The 15,872-nt window shown below is 44.1% G+C and overlaps 1 protein-coding gene across 1 annotated transcript in view; it reads right to left on the reverse strand.

The window, feature by feature from the left end:
• SLC35G2 (solute carrier family 35 member G2) overlaps positions 1-2,263 on the reverse strand; it is a 90,144-nt gene extending 87,881 nt beyond the window's left edge. The window contains exon 1 of the mRNA XM_063915507.1: positions 1,825-2,263. The gene's annotated coding sequence lies outside the window, so the exon portion shown is untranslated. The remainder of the gene's footprint in view (positions 1-1,824) is intronic.
• Positions 2,264-15,872: the final 13,609 nt, after the last annotated feature.

Here is a 15,872-nt window from a genome sequence, read left to right on the forward strand (position 1 = left end):
AATACTCCCCAGTATGTGTGATCTGGCCATCATCACATCAATGTCATTCTTCCTGCATGGCCCATAGAAATCAGTGATTACAAAGGGGCCTGGATAATGCATATACATATAGGCAAACCAATTAAACTCCTACGTACTATCTTGTTTGACCTATTATAGCAAACACTTTAAGCTGTGTTAAATGTTATGACTGTATCAATTAATGTCATATATACAGCTGAGCCCAGCCAATAACCATAACACTTCATGTATAAGCAGATGACATCCATTAGCTCTACATAGCCTGCACCACTGCAAACAGTTGTAAACCCTCAGCTACTATTTGTTCTTAAATACCCAAGGCTTCTTTATGTCTATCCTACCCATTGTACATTTGTTATGTTACATTTGGCTTTCCGCCTGCCTCTTGTTCTCTCAGCCTCATGTTTTAGTCTGTTTGTATTACTATGAATCCTATATGTTTATAAATCAAACTTCACAGCAGAATTTCCCATCTCTTTGATTAATGATGTAAGAGAAATTAATCAATGTGTTTGGAGACATTCTGATCCATAGGACAGTGGATGGCAATATGTTCCCTCTACACATACATTTATTTCTGGTCCCCAGAAATCTATTGAATTGGCTCACACAAGTAATAACTCAATCAACAATCTACAGAATTATCACAATTACCATTATTTTATCCTGTGTTTTCTTGGGCTACTGTCAGATCTGGTGTATTGCTTCATTTACTATACTTAGAATGCTAAAATGACAGCATAAACGCACTGAGATTACATTCTAATTATTTCTTCATACATATTTTAAGGCTTGGTGGAAAAAAAGCATTGATTCAGAAAAACAAATAACCAAGTAAGCACAAATAAATCTGCAAGCTATTACTTTAATGCACATGTATAGTAACTGCATGTCTCTTTTATTACAAGCATCCATATACATTTATTCATTTATTTTGTTTTTAATTATTTGAAGAAAACCATATATACAGCATAGTATATGTAATAAATATATGCACTATGCTTACTTAAACACTACAGTCAGCTACAATCAAAACTAATTTATACAATAAAAAAATAGTCAAGCAGCAAAATGAAAGAATATATTTGAGAAGGCTGGTCAATGAATCAATGAAAGTGAAAAGTTCATCTTCAGTTAGAAACATTGCAACAATACATCACAGTGTTCAGTTGACTTGAAAGTGATTGTTTTCTGGTATACAGGGGATTTTATCCAGCATTGTAGTTGGGTTCACAAGTGGGAAACCATCACAGTATGAATTAAGAATACTATAATACTATTATGTATACCATTGGATAGAATATATATATATATATATATATATATATATATATATATATATATATATATATAGTATTAACCAGGGCAGGTAGCCTCACCAGCAGGTTGCCTAGCCAGGTATCTTAGTCAGGCAGCATCTGCATTGGCAGAAAGGGCAGGGACATACATTATGGTTAGGTGAGCCAGATCTTCAGCACCATGGAGAGCGGCGGAGAAATATCAGTACCATGGACAGCCGAGGAGACGTTTCAGCACCAAGGACGCCGGAGGAGTCCATCAGCACCAAGGACATCGCTCATGACGACCTCCAGACTCCTTGTGAGCTGCTGGGTCCCTCTGAGCTAACATATGGCAGTGGTAATGCATACCCTGCCTTGTTCCTAGGAATAAAACGCTTGGTAAGGAGCCAATTCACCTATTACTCCAATCATCCGCTCTATCCCGTTATCAATGCACAGTGCCCATTGCCTCCCCCTCACCCCATCCCCCCTACCCCCCACCATGAAAGCAGCCCATCATTACCTCTTGTTGTATCAGGTGGAGTTAGCACAGAGAGGTGCCGGTGCTTTCACCAGGAGAGAGTTATGCTGTTCTGGAAGTGAAACATTATCATCAGTTGACTTTCTTATTCATTCCTAGTATCCGTGATAAACCGGCACCGTCCAAAGGTGAATCCCCTCCAATTCTTCCTCTCTATGTCTACTGGGAGCAGCAGTTCTGGCTAGAGGGGAATTATGATTATAGGAGGGCAGTAAGATCTCCCCACCTCCTGCTTCCCCCTCCCTCGCTCTGTATATCTCGCTCTTCTCTTTCTGATTGCATTTGTCAAACATGCAGGAAAGGAAATAGGGACGGAGCTTGCAGCTGGCGGGGGGAGCGACAGAGCTGCATGAATGGTACCAGGGCAGTCTGCGCATGAGCATCAGAGCCCGGGAGCATGTGGCACGTCTGTCATGAGCTGTTTGCTCCCTTATTGTCTGAATGTGCAGGGACAGGATCTCTCCCCTACTATTCCTCTTGCTCATTTGCAGTTTAACCTCTGCCATGCCAAACGACTTTGTGACTGCTTAGAGTAGGGCACCGGAGTGCCCATTGTGGTTTGGCTGGGCACAGCATGTGCTGTTTTTATCGATCTATCTGGATGAAAAATTATCAGCATGCAGAGAAATTGCATTTTAATAGGTATCACTAATCACTGAAAGGCAGCAGTTAATGCAACGTTCTCTTGCTTTCAATTGGCTGCATGCGCCGGAACTTACTATACAGTATATGAGATGTAGAGCACAGCCTGTTATTCATCATCTGCAGAACATGTTACACCAGATCGTTAGTGCACTGCCATCATTTCATTATGTTCAGTCTGGCACTAGAGAGGTTCTCTATCGTTAGCCAGACTAAGGTAATTGTGGTCATTAAAAAATATTGTATCCCTGTCTAGATGCATTTCAATGAGAAATAAATGTGTGGAAGCAGTGCCTACTGTAACTAGGAAGGAATAAGGTCAGAGAGTATTGCCACTGATTTCTCTATATCATCTGTGATAAATGGCTGTAATGGTAGAACACATAGAAGGCTAAGATATCCATCTTCTGATAAAGACATAACAAGGTAGTCACTATGAGTAATGTATAGACCACCTGCAGGAAGAGGATATTTTGGATCAATAGCATATACAGTGCATCCAGAAAGTATTCATAGCGCTTCAATTTTTTCCACATTTTGTTATGTTACAGCCTTGTTCCAAAATGGAATCAATTAATTTTTCCCCTCAAAATTCTACACAAATTACCCCCTAATCACAAAGTGAAAACAGGTTTTTTTGTGATTTGTTTTTTTCACATTTATTTTGGCATACTCAAGGCGAGCTGCCATGTGCCTTTTAGTAAGGAGTGGCTTCCGTCTGGCCACTCTACCATACAGGCCTGATTGGTGGATTGCTGCAGAGATGGTTGTCCTTCTGGAAGGTTCTCCTCTCTCCACAGAGGACTACTGTAGTTCTGACAGAGTGACCATCGGGTTCTTGGTCACCTCCCTGACTAGGGCCCTTCTCCCCCGATTGCTCAGTTTAGACGGCTGGCCAGCTCTAGGAAGCGTCCAGGTGGTTCCGAACTTCTTCCATTTATGGATGATGGAGGCCACTGTGCTTATTAGGACCTTCAAAGCAGCAGATATTTTTCTGTACCCTGCCCCAGATTTGTGTCTCGAGACAATCCTGTCTCTGAGGTCTACAGACAATTCCTTTGACTTCATGCTTGGTTTGTGCTTAGACATGCACTGTCAAGTGTGGGACCTTATATACTGTAGACAGGTGTGTGCCTTTTTAAATCATGTCCAATCAACTGAATTTACCACAGGTGGACTCCAATTAAGCTGTAGGAACATCTCAAGGATGATCAGTGGAAACAGGATGCACCTGAGCTCAATTCTGAGCATCATGGCAATGGGTGTGAATACTTATGTACATGTGATTTCCTAGTGTTTTATATTTAATACATTTGCAAAAATCTAACAAAAACTTTTTTCACGCTGTCATTATGGGGTATTGTGTGTAGAATTTTGAGGGAAAATTTTATTTATTTCATTTTGGAATAAGGCTGTAACAAAAAAAAAATGAAAAAAGTGAAGTGCTGTGAATACTTTCCGCATGCACTGTATTTCTATGAATCCATTTGTACATAAATGTAGGATCCAAGGGGCTAATGCTGAGTTGGACAGATCTCTTCATGGAGGCAATTAGCGAGTTTTAGCATGTGCGCAGATGCAAATTTGTGTATTTTTGAAACAATGCGAGTGTTCTGGGCGTGTATTGAGCTCTGTGCTATTCCGAGTCGTGCGCATGGCGAAGGGATGCCCATTTCTGTCAGATCTCTAGCACTAACATGGGGCTGGTGCAAGTGCTTTAGCATAAGGTACCAAAATCAGGCATCCGCGGTATCAGACATACACAGCCACTTTGAGGACAATTCAATCACTGCTAATCAAATAGTTATTATTAATGTAATACAGCTTGTTCTTGTATATAAAACTAATATACATTTTTTACATTTTATTCTTAATAAACTTTTTACCCTCATTTATGTATCATATAAACTACAAAATATGCCATGTCCAGGTTTACAGATCATTTACTGTACATTTCCTTGCCACACTACACAATCACATATATATAGGGGCAAAGTAAAATCATGTGTTTGGCAAGTAGAGTTGTAGCTTATACAATATGCCCACAAATTATAAAACTTTACTCAGAATTGTGAAAATCTTAAATCTCATAGGAATGATTCAAATAATATTGTCAACTAAAAAATATTAAAATATTTACTATATTTTATTGAAAATAAAATATAAGCTACAGTATACATCTATATTTAATTGTGATGGTAGCAATAAAAATATCTAAACGCTAAACATAAACTAATGAAATATACTTCAACTACAAAACAGTTTGTTATAGGGGCAGTTGCAGCACTGTTGCAAAAATGATACCAACTATTATCCTTATAAGTAATTCTTCTTTACACAACTAATTGGATTGTCCGCTGTTTAAAAAAATCACTGCCCCTTACTATAATCTGTGTTTCCTATAGATAAACAGTAAATTTAGAGCCAGATTACGTTTGAGACCACTCATTTCCTTTGTGGGTATGCTACAATGGACAGTGCGGTTGTGCACCAGAGGTCTGTGTACTCTTCCTGTTCACAGCATCCTTGTCACATATGCAGGGGCAGATTAAGCCTTGGGGGCCCAGTGTGCTTAAGACGGGGGCCCGGGTGAAGGGGGTTGTATATTAGATTGTGCATACCTTCCAACATGACCAATTCCAGGAGGGACAAAATGCTCTCTACCTGCACTTCCCCCTTAATATATTATTGTGTCACCTGTGTTGAACTATTTAATTGAGGGAAGTCCAGGTACTGAGCATTTTGTCCCTCCTGGAATGGGTCACGTTGGGAGGTATGGATTCTGTATATTAAATATAAACCAATGGTGTATATTAGATTAAAACTAATTGTTTTATAATGCTTTAGTGTTTAGCTCCACCTAATTAAGAGACAACTATATTATAATGTTTTCATGTAGTGGAACAAAGACAACGTAACCTTAAAATACACCTAGAAAAATAAAATCTATAATTTATCTGGTCACATGCAAGAATATCAGTAGTATTGTACTGCTTGGGACAGGACTCAGGAGGACTCTGTGTATGTGTGTGTCTCTATCTTTAGACCAAAATGCTCTAATTAGATAAAAGGTTACACAGGACCCTGACACCCAGACGGGGAGGCAGGGAGGAAGAGAAGCTGGGATCCCTGGGTCACGTACAGCTCTCTCCACCCTCCTATCTCTCCTAGCTCCATTGTTAAGTCATAAAACCTGATACTCCTGTATTTCTGCCTGCAACGCATACTGTCATGCTCACATGCTGGCAGCCTGGTTCTGCTGCTGCACAAGAGGGAGAGCTAGTGATGTCAGTGTGCTCCGACCGAGGGGCCCCCTGACAGTATGCCATGTGCCTCCTTCTTAATCTGGCTATGACCAATGCCACACATCAGCATTCCTTTCCTGTACCAGCACTCCCTGCCTTTTATGCATGCAGTCATGTGATCAATTATTTTAATTTTGGCTGTACTTGGCTTGCTTCTGCCTTGGCACTTACCCATGTTCTTTTGTACCAGACCTCATCTTACTGACCAGTCTCACACTAGTAGTGACACAAGCCTGTCACACTAGGAACAATGACAATGATCCTAAGCCCACATTCCCTTACCTGGATGAGGTTGGGGGGGAAGGGGAGAGGGTAGTCCTGGTAAAAACCACCAGTATGTTAGACTCCACTCTGGCCTCTCAGGTTGTGCTAATTCTATCTAATAGACAGAATCTGTTTATCTTTCTTGGAATCATGACACTTTTGAAGAGTGCTCAGTGTATCTTTATTAGAAAAAAATGGCTCATTGTGGGTTACTGTTTGGGGAGGCGAGGTGTGAGCTTACTTCCTGACATCAGGTAAGATGCTGTCCTTCATTATTTGTTGTACAAAGGATGGGGACAGGTGGGTTAAATTAAGAGGTGATTTCCATGTTTTGTCATAATTCAACCACTGCTAATAAAATAGTGCTAACATTATTATTAGTTATATGCAGGTAACAACTAACAGTCATCAGCTGTAATTATTGCAAGTATTATTATGATTGATCTTTAACCACTTAACTGACGAATTATTTTGCCAAAAACCACTCCGAAATGGTTGGGGTTTTTTTTTCTGAGTGAATTAAGTGAAGAACATGAATTTAACCCTATCCAAAATGATTTTAGTAAAAAAAAAAAAAGAACAAACATTTTTTCTTTTTAAAAATATTTTTCCAAGCATTGAAACATCGATTGGTAACATTGCGACCATCGGAACATCGGAAACATTGCGGCTTTCATTTTGAAAGCCGGGACAGCCTCCAGGTACACAGGGCGGTCTTGGGGGGGGGGGGAAGGGGGTTAATTTACACTTCTCCAGCGGCTGCTATTGTCTGCAGCCACTGGAGGGGGGGGGGGGTCCTGCCGTGCTGACCGATCACCAATGATCGGCAGCATGGCAGACACAGGGGGAGAGTGCAGGGAGGCAGAGGGACCTTCCGGTCCCTCTGACAGCAGCAGTGGAGGGAAGTTTCCCTTCCCCGCCACTGCTAACACTGATTATCTGACTGGTCGCATCCTGTGCGAGCAGGTCAGATAAAGCAATTGAAGGCATGGTCGCATCTGATGCAACCATGCCAGGCAAGTGGTTAACCAATATTTTATAAACAAAGTCCATGTGCTTTCAAATATACAGGAGTAAACCACATGATAACACCAGTGGTGCAAGTATAAAAAAATGTCATAGTGGCACTGTGTGCGTGCGCCAAAAAAAATGGGTGTGGCCACATGCCACATGGAGCGTGGCCAATGAAAATGGGGGAGTGATAGACATATGGGGGGCCAGATACACATATGACCCAAGTAATGCCAGATACACATATGCCCACTAGTGCCAGATATGCCCCCGCAGTGCCAGATAAACATATGCCTCCACAGTGGCAGATATGTTGCTACAGTGCCAGATATACCCCCACAGTGCAAGATATGCTCCTACAGTGCCATATATGCCCCACAGTGCCAGATACACATATGCCCCACAGTGCCAGATACACATATGCCCCACAGTGCCAGATATGTCCCACAGTGCCAGGTATACATATGTCCCACAGTGTCAGATATGCCCCAAAGTGACAGAAATCACAGTCAATATACCGAACCTCCCCCTCCCCTCCCTCCCCCCTGCTGCTCACCCGCTGCTGCTGTGTCAACTAAGGAGAGGAGAGCGCAGCGCGGCCCCTCAGCGCTGCTCAGTCAGACTCTGGTCTGCGGCGTGTATCTTTTCATTGAGTGCTGGTTCGTTAGCCAATCAGAGCTCACGGACTGGCAGCTTATCAGGAGCCGCGGCTGCCAGTCCACGAGCTCTGACTGATTAACGAACCAGCGCCTCAATGAGAAGATACACGCTGCCGCCGGAGACCACAGTCAGACTGGGATGTTTGATGGCTTTATGTTTTACCACCAAACAACTAATCAGACACATAACACAATCTGTGTTTCAGGAATACTCAGTTTTTTCCATCAGAAATATGATATAGAGAACTTGATTTTGATGTGGGAGTAAAACAAAAAAGAGCAAGTAACTGTGCAACTTGGCAAAACCATAACATGATGTCATGACATCTGTGATCTGAAGAATAGTGTAGTGAGGAGCCAGCCATTGCCACTGACATAAAGAGGAGCAACAAGAAAATCCAGGTAAGGCAGGCTGCGGAAGAGACACAGGAGGCAGGAGCTGAGGCTATGGAGAGACATAGGAGTAACTGAGGCTGCTGCAGAGGAACAGGGGATGACCTGAAACTATCAAGAGACACACCAAGGGGTGAGATGAGGCTGTGAAGAGACATAGAGGGAGCTGAGGCTATGGAGAGAATCCAGAGGGGGGGGGGGGTTGAGCTGAGACTGCTGGAGAGAAATAGGGGAGGAAGCTGAGTCTATGGAGAGACACGGGGGGCAAACTGAGGCTATGGAGAGACAAAGATGGGAGGGGGCAGTTTAGGCAGCAGGAGAGACGTGGTGGGATGAGACTGTATGAGAGGCAGTGGAGAAGGGGCTGGAGACTTTTGACAACTTTCAAGATTAGAAGGAAAAGGCTGGTGCACAGTAAGACACCAGTTCTAAAAAAAACATATTACCTTTGTTGTATGATAACAGCATTGGTTATTTTCCTATATAAATAGACATCTTTCATACCATGTGATTACCTACATGAATAGTGAATACCAGTTGAAGTTATTATCTTCCCAGGGAGGATCCATTTCTTCAGAGGTTCCCCATTGCAGAGAATCCATCATATCGGTAAGAATGGACTCAAGCTGACTGGCCTTTATCTAGTGGGGAGTAATGGGGGGACTGCCCTAGAGGAGGCCCCAGAGTCTGCCCCCGTTGCAGGAGTGCAGTTAGGACTTGCTCTATTACTGCTGCTGCCTCATGGAGATACTCGGGAGGAGGCACACACAGCTGAAACAGCCAGAGGAGCAATGCTGACAAGAGAGGAAGTGCTTATGTCATGCATTACTTCCAATACACACGTGTCCAGAATTCATATTATGCTGCATTACAGTGCCTCCACTTCATATTGTACCACATTACAGTGCCTCCACTTCATATTGTACCACATTACAGTGCCTCCACTTCATATTGTACCACATTACAGTGCCTCCACTTCATATTGTACCACATTACAGTGCCTCCACTTCATATTGTACCACATTACAGTGCCTCCACTTCATATTGTACATTACAGTGCCCTCCACTTCATATTGTACCACATTACAGTGCCTCCACTTCATATTGTACAACATTACAGTGCCTCCACTTCATATTGTACCACATTACAGTGCCTCCACTTCATATTGTACAACATTACAGTGCCTCCACTTCATATTGTACCACATTACAGTGCCTCCACTTCATATTGTACCACATTACAGTGCCCCCACTTCATATTGTACCACATTACAGTGCCTCCACTTCATATTGTACCACATTACAGTGCCTCCACTTCATATTGTACCACATTACAGTGCCCTCCAGTTCAAATTATGCCACATTATAGTTTTCCCAGGTCATATAATATCACACTTCAGTGCATCCACTTTATATTGTGCCACATTACAGTGCACAAGTTCATATTATGTAACATTATATTGTCATCAATTTCATATTATACCATATTACAATGAGCTTGTCAGATTATGCCACATTACATGGCTCTCAGCGCACTGGCATCAGGATAGTGACATCATGCCGCCTCCTCCTGCCTTATTACACCTCCATGAGGAATACAGTCTAGTCGTGACCTTGATCGTATGTGCTCGAACAGTCCCACGGGCCACTGGACCAGCCAAAACAGTTACTATTATACATTTTTAGAAAGAACAAATAGCTGCCAACATGTAAAAGCACAAGTCAGGATTTCAAAAGAGAAAAGTAAAGGACGAACGGTAGCGCTGTGAGAAAAGAAGTTTAGCAAAATTTATTTCAACTGGGTACCAGTGTCCATATGAATACAGGAAGTGTAACTGAATGCATGAGCTCTGCTTCCCAAACATCACCTGTAGTGGGGTGAAAGACTGAGGTGCCAGAGGGGCTTGAAATTCCTGAAAGTCTAGGGGCCTGGCCATTGATTAATACGGCCCTGAAATGGGTGTAGTACGGGTGACCGGCGGTCTCCTGACCGCCGGTCACCTTACCGACGCCGGGATCCCGGCAGCATACCGACGCCGGGATCCCGGCGGGGAGGGGCGAGTGCAGCAAGCCCCTTGCGGGCTCGCTGCGCTCACCACGCTGTGGGCTCGGTGGCGACCTGCGGTCGCCACGGGTTCTATTCCCACTCTATGGGTGTCGTGGACACCCACGAGTGGAAATAGTCCCTGTTGGTCGGCATGCCGACCATCGGGATAGTGAGCCGTCGGGCTCACGGAGGAGGTCATGTGACTGTCGGTCAGCCGACCGGCGGTCACATGACTACCACCCCCCTGAAATCTATCTTGGTGTAAAAATAAAGATGCACAAAGCAGTGAAAAGAACAGTGGTGTAACCAGGGCCGGTTCTAGACCTTGTGGCGCCCAGGGCGAAAGTTTCCTTTGGCGCAAACCCCCCTCCCCTTCCCCGACGGTGAAACAGGGTTAGCGTGCGCCGCAGGCGCGCGTACAAAAATGGGGGCGTGGCTTCATAGGAAAGGGGCATGGTCAGTTTTGCTCCCTGTAGTTTTGCCCCCTGTAGAGTTGTGCACCCTGTAGAGTAGCTGTTGTGTACCCTGCAGCTGTAGTGCCCCCTGCAGCTGTGCCCCCAGTAGCTGTTATGCCCCCTGCAGCTGTGCCCCCAGTAGTTGTGCACCCTGCAGCTGTTGTGCCCCCTGCAGCTGTGCCCCCAGTAGCTGTTATGCCCCCTGCAGCTGTGCCCCCAGTAGTTGTGCACCCTGGAGCTGTGCCCCCATTAATTGTGGCCCAAGTAGTTGTGCCCCCCTTAGTGTGCCCACCAGTAGCTGTGCCCCTAGTAAAGAAATAAAAAATAAAAGAAATAAAAAATACTTACTAGCCCCATTCCTGCTTCCCGGCCACTGCAGTCCATCTCCGCCGCCGGCGCCGCTCCTCTGATCTATGACGTCTCTCCCACAGCGCCGCACAGAAAGGTCCTCTCCGCGAAGGGAAACTAGATGTTACCTCACTGCGCGTCTAGAGTCCCTTCGCGGAGAGGACCTTTTCATAACCACCGCCAGCGCCATCCTAGTTAGTAGTGGCTCTTGCCACGGCGGCGGCACCCCTGGGACAGCGGCGCGCCGGGCAAAAGTCCTGCTTGCCCATGGCAAGAGCCGCTACTGGGTGTAACTAGATGCTTGGAGGCCCCTGGCAAACTCCTATTTGATTTTTATAAACCCTTATGTCTAAATGTTTTATCATATCCAAATAATTTCTGCATCATGCAACTCTAAATAAATGCGATAGCAATGCGACCTGAATAACCCCCTGAGTCGGACTTACCATAGTGCTCCCATATATCATATACAAATTAATGCCTTAGGTTTGTTAGAACAAACAAGTGCAATACACAATCCTGTTTCATTCACAGCAGGTCATATTTATTTTCTGCAAATATCTGGAACACATAATTGTTCTTTATAGATGTAAAACCTTGATTCCAGTGTTCATTTTGAAACAGAGTTTAAATTTAGTTTTATTCTTAGTTGCTTCTTTTTTTTTTTTTTTAACTTTGTTTTAGTTACGATTTAGGGGGTGATTCAGACCTGATCGTAGATGTACTAAATTTAGCACATCTACGATCAGCTTCCCAGCACAGGGCTAGTCCGCCCCGCATTTCAGGACCGACTCCCCCCGAACAAGTAAAAAAGCATTGCACAGTGGCGATGCTTTTTTAGTGGAAGAGTAGCTCCCTTCCAGTGCAGCTCCTGTGCCCTGGCAGGAAGCTACCCGTTGCAGCCTGGGTCGCAGCGGCGGCGTGTGACATCACACAGCTGCCGTGCCCCCCCCCCGGTCCGCCTGCATTGGCCGGACCGGGCCCTCTAAATGGCAGCTAAATGCCGCCGGCCCGCCCTTTCCCATCCAGCGACCACCTCTGCCTGCCAATCAGGCAGAGGCGATCGCAGGGCTAAGACTTCCGTCGGCTGTCTGCCATGCGCCGGCGCACTGCAGGGCTGGCGCATGCGCAGTTCAGGCCTGATCGCTGCTGTGCGAACACGCACAGCACCGATCAGGTTTGAATGAGCCCCTTAGTCAGTGGATCTCAGCTTTCATTTTAGTCTAACTTTGGTCCTGAAATAAACTGTAGTTGCCGAATACTTTAAGTAAAAATTTTCGTCAACAAAATTAACACTGCCACAAAGAGGTGTGAAAAATACCCATTATTAAATTATACAGGTAAAGACTTGTAACTATCTATACTACATAATTACTTAACACTGACTTATGATGGCAGAAATAGTGCACAACGAGTTAAAGGTTATATGGTTATAAACTCAGATTGCTGTATCCTAACAGCATCTACTGTAGCTTGCTGTGCACCAGGCACAATAATTGTGGTTTCTAGTCTGAGCCAAAGTGTGTACTGCAGGTAATACATTGAGACATTATTAGCAGAATCTGCCTGGCTCCTGCTGAGGGCACAGGGCTAAGGCTTTCATTGTGTGACATTTTCATGGTGATTACAACAGAAGGTCATTTCTACTGTATCTACTCCGTACACAACACATGCTGCTTAATTGTGTTTACTTGCGCAGATGTTCTCTGTGTAAGATATTTTGCTCTGTGTGTAGTGTAGCTCCCTATATGAATTAATGGGGGAGATGTACTAAGCCTGAAAAGTGATAAATATCACGGTGATAAAGCACCAGCCAATCGGCTCCTGACTGCCATGTCACAGGCTGTGTTTGAAAAATGACAGTTAGGAGCCGATTGGCTGGTGCTTTATCACAGTGATATTTATCACTTTTCAAGCTTAGTACATCTGGCCCAATGTATTTAAGTATTACAGGTAAAATTAATTAGAACTACAGGGACTTTTTTTTTATAAATATGAGGTTTGTAAAGTTCGAACTCTGGGTTCCTAAATATTGTAAGAATGTTTTGGTCAAAAGATATTCTAAGTGTACCTGTGTACCATACCACGGGCTAAGCCAAGGAATAGCTGCTGCTGAGCTAATGCCAAGGGGCAGCTTGGCTGCTCGCTGCTTGCCCCAACAGCACCTATTAGAGAAGAGGCTCCTGACTGTCTGCTCCCTCTAATGCTGCACAGAGGGTGCTGGATGGAACAGTAGCTGAGAAGAAATGTAAGTCTGGAGAGAACATGTGTCCGGAACCTTTAGGGGTGGTAAAAGTTGTGTTGTTGGATGGACAATTGCAGGCAACGCACTAATACATTGGACCGAGGGGCAAATGTATTAAGCCTGGAGAAGTGATAAAGCGGAGATAAAGCAGTGATAAGTACAACATGATAACGCACCAGCCAATAAGCTCCTAACTACCAATTTACATATTGGAGCTGATTGGCTAATGCGTTATCACCTTGTACTTATCACTGGTTTATCACTTCTCCAGGCTTAATACATCTGCCCCTGATACACTATTGATAACAGCATGCCAATAATCCTTAGAAACAGATTGATATATTTGAATATCGATAACATCATGAAACCGGCTTCTCTAAGATTAATATCAGCTAATATGCTGCTATATGAATGGTTTGTTTCTGGGCTCCTTGATAGAATCAATGTATTGAGCACTGACACAATATTGTTTCGATAATGTGACAAAATATTGATAAATTGGAACTCAATATTCAATGGTACTGAAATGACCAGCTATGGCACTGTATTGTATTCTACTAAGAGTAATGATAATTTAGCCACTTGAAAGTCCATATAATGTCTCATGGGACAAATAACCAGAAAATGACATTGCCATTGAGTGCCCCATCATTTACCATTTGCCTACACGTCAATGAATTACAATAAGGACTCACACCCCAGTGTAACAAGTAAACTTCTTCCAGGTGAGAAAGAAGATTCTTTATCTGGGGTTGGCTTCTGTATGATTAGGGCTGGACCAATAGGCGGGGATTCTGAGGCGGACACATAGAAACCATTGGGCGCAAGCATCCAAAGTTTTCCCCATGTGCATGAATCCGAGACTCACTAAACATCCACCCTTATGGTAATGGCTGGTGATGCAGATCACAATTGCATGGAGATCCAAGCAGCTTCAATGGGTGTTTCTGGATTTTAACCGGGGATGGGGGGGGGGGGGGGGGGGGGGGGGCTAACACACAGGAATGTCTGTGTCAGTGATTGCAGCTAAAGAGGCAGTTCCACTGACACCTTTATCATGGTTCTATAGCTATTCTGTAGTAAATGCCATGGGCAGGTGCAATGTCCAATAGTGCAGCCGATGGTACGCTGATAGTGTGTATACACACATTGGCGTATTCGCGCCGCAGCCAGTGGGGTCTCAACTGCATGCCCATCGGCCGCGGCATTAAATAAAGAATCAGTAGTGGCTGCGACAGTAGTGGCTGCTACTGCAACTACAGCTACCTCCGAGCCACCCCAATAAAGAGGTAGGTGTGATGTTAGTGTATTAGAATGCTTAATATTTGTAGACACTCCCTTACTAATATGTGTAAGCCTGAATCTTCAGTGATGGTCCCTGGGACCAGGGGGATGCTGGGAAGTGGGTGGTCCAGTGTGCAGTGTGTCTGGAGTTGGTGATGGAATAAAACAGCACAGCAGTGAACTCACATGTCTCTGTATCCTTATGACTGGATTTACAAACATATGAACAAAACAGTAGGCTAAGGGGTACATTTACTAAGCAGTGATAAGAGCGGAGAAGTGAGCCAGTGGAGAAGTTGCCCATGGCAACCAATCAGCACTGAAGTAATATTTATAATTTGCATACTATAAAATGATACAGAGCTGCTGATTGGTTGATGGGGAAATATCTCCACTGGCTCACTTCTCCACTCTTATCACTGCTTAGTAAATGTACCCCTAAGACAGATATCAGTTGTTTTGCAATGACAGAAAAACTCATTAACAAATACACAGGCAGTACAAAAACTATTGCTGTCATTCTTACACCTTTAGGTTATCCAGTAATGGGATCCAAAGTTTCTTTCCTTTAAATTATTTACATATTTTATCACAAGAAGCTGAAAAGACACCAGAATGCTGTCAATGTGTGACACAGCCTCTAACTTGTAGCCTATTACAGTTATGCTTTATGAGGCCAATGCAGATTGCATGCAAGTCAGTTTTGCAGATGGAACTTGTGTGTTTTCACACTGCTTAATCTCCTTATCTGAGTGCACGCGTCTACAGTGGTGAATTTGCTGGGTCAGTTCCATTGGACATTAGTGTGCACCCCACATTCTCACACCCACCCGCACTGCTCTCATGAGACCAGGACATTTTATCTTTTTCACAAATAATGTTAGTACAGTTTTCCTGCAAATGTGTCTTTCTCTTCTCTCTCTTCTTACACGGTACTTCCACCCCACTGTGTGCTATTCCTGTAATGTGTACCTCCATTGGTTGCACACCCTGCCAGCAGTAAACTACGCAGTGCGCCCCACATGGCTGCCTCGGATGGTTCCTCCGTGGGCGGGGTGTGCTGCATTTGGATCTTTCCATGCAGGGTATAGCATACTCCTACACCGTGTCAGTTCTCCCATACATGCATTTGGCCCCTATATGGCTCATCTCCCACTGTGTAACCTTGTAGTGCGCCCAACATGGCTGCCTTATCTGGTGCGCTTGTGGATGGGATGAAAAATGCTTGGACCTGATGTTTTTATTGGAACCCTACTCTGAACTTAAGGACTCTGCAATCTCCCCATTTTGTGTTCTCTTCTAGGGGTGGACTATTCCACCCTGGGTAATCCTATGCAGTGCGCCTAAGATGGCTGCCGCACCTGGTGCCTTGTGAGG

This window comes from Pseudophryne corroboree, chromosome 4 (genome assembly GCF_028390025.1).
Source record: "Pseudophryne corroboree isolate aPseCor3 chromosome 4, aPseCor3.hap2, whole genome shotgun sequence".
In the NCBI taxonomy this organism is placed as follows: Eukaryota; Metazoa; Chordata; class Amphibia; order Anura; family Myobatrachidae; genus Pseudophryne; species Pseudophryne corroboree.